Consider the following 4,490-nt stretch of genomic DNA (forward strand, 5'->3'; position numbering starts at 1 on the left):
GATGAATTCTCTCTCTCTTTCTCCCTCTTTTTCTCTTTCAGCCTCACAACTTGAATTAAACAAACAAAAACAAAAACAAAAACCAACAAACAAACCCATATACTTTAGTGCTTTTGTGAGGTAGAATTAAAGGTCCCAATGGACTTTTTCTTTACTATTTTCAATGTGCTTATTTCTTCCACTAAACAATTTTATTAATTAAAAAATTTTATGTATACATTTATATTATTATACACATATATAAAATAAAATACCTGCAACAAGAACCATGAGACAATCAGGAATTATATAAATGTTACATTCATAGCGTTTTGGCTATGAATTCTCAATGTACTTTTTTTAAACTTGTGTTTCCCTAATTGCTAAAGATGATAAACCCCTTTTGAGAGATTTCTTAGCCATTGTTAGTTCTTCTGTTAAAAACTCTTTGTTCAGAATCAGACCTACCTCACTTTTTAATGGGGGCATTTGTTTTCCTGACTCTTTTGTTTTATTTCTTGTATATTTGGAATATTAACATTTGGTTAGATGTATTCCTGGCTAAATTTTTCTGACACTCTGTGTACTTCCTTTTTACACTAATTCTAGCCCTAGCCTACTTCTTGGAGCTAATGAGATCATGGATTGCAGAGGAGAACCTTCTACTAGCACTTAACTAAACGAGCAAAATTCCTAACTCATTCTAAGTATTTATTCTCTTAATTCTATCCTATCTCTGTCTCTCTTTGTCTCTGTCTCTCTATCTCTGTCTCTCTGTCTCTCTCTCCCTCTCATCTATCTTCTATCTATCTATCACCTATCTATCTATCTATCTATCTATCTATCTATCTATCTATCTATCACCTATCTTTCTTTACACTTTACATCCTGAATACACCCTCTCCCTCCTCTCACTCAGGTTCCACTATCCCACTCTCTCTCCTTCTCCTCAGAAAAGGGGAGCCACCCCTTACACCCACCCTGCACATTCAGTCAAATCAGGACTAAGCGCATGCAACTCCACTGAGGTCAGATAAGTCAGCCCAGCTAGAGACAAGTGATCTAAATGCTGGAAACAGAATCCAGGTTTGAGCTAGACCCTGCTCCACTTGCTAGGGGACCCACATGAAGACCCAGCTGTCCATCAGTTACATATGTGTAGGGGGGCCTAGGTTCAGTCCATGCCTGTTCTTTGGTTGGTGCTTTTAGTCTCTGTGTGCTCCCATGGGCCCAGGTTAGTCAACAATACTGGTCATCTTGAAGAGTTTTTGTCCCCTCTGGAAGCTTTTATCCTTCCCCTGACTCCTCCACAAGACTCCCAAACATCTGCCTAATGTTTGGCTATGGGCCTTAGCATCTGATTTGATCTGCTGATGGGTGGAGTCTCTCAGAGGATAGCTCTGCGAGGCTCCTGTCTACAAGCATAGCAGAATATCATTAATAGTGTCCAGGGGTTGGCTTTCACTTATAGGGTGAGTCTCAGTTTGGGGAAGTCATTGGTTGGCCACGCCCTCAATCTCTGATTCTTCTTTATTCCTGCATTTCTTGTAAATATGGTAAAATTTGTGTCAAAAGTTTTGTGGATGGGTTTGTGTCTCACCTCCTTCCACTAGAAATCCTGCCTTCAGTTTCCATGTCCCCTTGCCACTACAAGTCTCAGGTAGAGTCACCCCCCCGACCACCACATCTTCCTGTTACAGGTCTTCAGCTTGTCCCAGAGATGCCTGCTTCCATTTCCCTTCTCTCTCTGAACCCTCTCAGCCCCCCTGCTTGCATTTGATTTATACCGTCATTTCCCTCCCCACACCCTCTACCACCCAGTTCTCACACTTTATCATCTATTCTATTTCCCTTTCTGAATGGGATTCAAGCATCTTCCCTTGGGCCATCCTTGTTACTTAGCTTCTTAGAGTCTATGATTGCAGTATGTTTATCCTGTACTATATGGCCAATAACCACTTATAAATGAGTGAATACCAAGTGTGTCATTCTGGGTCTGGGTCTGGGTTACCTCACTTAGGATGATGATCTTTTCTAGTTCCATCCATTTGCCTGTAAATATCATGATATTCTTATTTTTAATAGCTGAGTAGTTTTCAGTTGTGTAAATGTACCACAGTCTCTTTATCCACTCTTTGGATGAGGGACATATGGGTTGTTTCTCCTGATTTCAAGTCGTACTATAAAGCAGTAGTCATAAAACCACATGGTATTGGCATAAAACCTAACAGGCTTATCAGTGGAATCAAATCAAAGACCCAGAAACAAACTCACACACCTACAGACTTGATTTTCAAAAAAAAAAAAAAAAAAAAGCCAGAACCATACAATGGAAAAAAAGACAGCATCTTCAACAAATGGTGCTTGTTTAACTGGGTGTCTGCATGTACAAGTATTTATTCATATACCCCACAGATACATGTAATTTGTGCAAAACATGTAACTTGTGCAAAAAATATTCTTATACCCCAAAGATACATGTAACTTGGGCACCTAAGGCTCAGGGGACACTTCAGAAGAGAAGGAAGAGTCTAAGAACCACAGCACAGGAAACTCTGTTGTTAGATTGTGTCTCTTAGCAATGTAATAGAAGCTACTCATGATAGCTCAGCAGCATGGCTGCCTGAAGAAGACAGTGACAGCAGCAGTAGACATACAATAGTAAAGGGGTGGGTAATCTCATGGGCCCACCCTAGACACGGTTCTCAGGCAACCGGAGAATACTGAGAGGGGGAGAGTTGGCCTTCCCAATGAATGATTCCCCTAGTTTGTTATTTCATTTTAAATAATTATTCCTGGATATATATATATATGTATGTGTGTGTGTGTGTGTGTGTGTATGTGTGTGTGTGTGTATGTGTGTATATATATATATATATATATATATATATATATATATATATATATATATATCACCAAACTGACTCAGTAGATGATAATTAAGTATTTATGCATTTACACATATATGTAACAATAAGAATTATAGGAAAAACAACAGGCTATGAATTTGAGAGGAAGCAAGTGGGATGGGATACATAGTAGAGGTTGAAAGGAGGAAAGGAAAGGGAAAATATTGTAATTATATTTTAATTTAAATATATTTAATTAAAAATGTCAATGTAGATATACTAGTTGCTCTTAACTATTTTTACTGACTCTCCGTAAGTTTCCCATCATGCACCCCAGTCCTTCTCATCTCCCTGTTCCTCTCATATCTGCCCTTCACTCTTGCAAAGCACACACACACACATACACACACATACACGCACACATACACACACACACACACCATAGAAAAACATATCATTACAGAAAATGAGTCCCAACAGTTCACAGACAATACAGATTTGGGGGTATGCAGGAAGGCAGGTCTGTGGGTGGCATGGTTGTCTGCATGTCTCTGTCTGTACTCCAGCGCCCCCCTCCTCCTCCGTGGTGGTAGGCTGGGCTCTGTTTGTCTATGGCCTGCCTGTGCCATGGGGCAGAGGGCAGGTCTGAGGCCATTCTTCTCCACCTGCACTGTATGCCATGGATGAACCCAGATCTCTGTCTGTCTTCCTCCTCCCTTGCTGCACTGCCTGGGTCTGATTTGATTTGCTGTGTCCTAAGCATAAAGCAGCTTTGGCCACCAAGCCAGGCATCAAGCTAGGATGAACAAAGGACTGCCATCTGCTCTTGACTGATAGGAGAACACCACCACCACCAAGGCGTTTCTTTGCCCATTGCCAGGGCAATATTAATTTTTGAAGTGTTTTCTATGTCAACTTCTTAGTACAGTTAGCAAACATTTTCTCATTTTTTCAGTTGTTTATTTATCCTGCTGTTTCCTTGGATGAAGTGGAAGTATTTAGCTTGATTAGTGTCTTTTTTCCTAAGCTTTTATTGGTCTCCTTTTCAAATACTTTTGCTCATTTCATTTATTTTATAGCACGGCCCCTTGTTTTTGTAGTGTTGTCTTGTGTGTACTTTCATTGTTCCATCCATGCGTTTGTGTTGGTTTATGTTTGTAGTGAGAAATAAAGGCTCCTTTTTAATCTTTTGCGTATGGATATCCAGTTTTCTCAATACCATGTATTAAAAAAATTATTATTTTTCTAGAATTCCCACCTTAGCATATTGGTGAAGATCAGTCGCATATAGATGTTGAAAGGGTTTGTTTTAGGCTTTGTTTTATTCCATTGATCTATTTGCCTTTTTTAGTTTAGTATTGAGATTTCAATGTTACAGCTTTGTACTTTATTTTACAATTTTATCCATCTATCTATCTATCTATCTATCTATCTATCTATCTATCTATCTATGTGTGTGTTTGTGTGTAGTCCTATACATTTCTTACCATATTTTCTAGTTCTGAGATAGAAGTCATTGATTTTTTTGAATACGCTATATTGAATTTTCTACTCTTTTTGGATAACAGACACATTGTTAAAATATAGACTTTTGTAATCTAATAAGTTGGATTCTGTATGTGTGCTTAATAAAAGAAGTCTTTCCTTCTATAATTACCTTTC

The 4,490-nt window shown here is 38.7% G+C and overlaps 1 non-coding gene across 1 annotated transcript; it reads right to left on the minus strand.

Annotated features, from left to right (window-relative positions):
* Positions 1 to 3,574: 3,574 nt before the first annotated feature.
* Positions 3,575 to 3,712, minus strand: LOC127196780 (small nucleolar RNA SNORA48). The gene has a single exon (XR_007831547.1). It is a non-coding gene; the product is annotated as a small nucleolar RNA SNORA48 (small nucleolar RNA).
* Positions 3,713 to 4,490: the final 778 nt, after the last annotated feature.

This window comes from Acomys russatus, chromosome 12 (genome assembly GCF_903995435.1).
Source record: "Acomys russatus chromosome 12, mAcoRus1.1, whole genome shotgun sequence".
Taxonomy (NCBI): domain Eukaryota; kingdom Metazoa; phylum Chordata; class Mammalia; order Rodentia; family Muridae; genus Acomys; species Acomys russatus.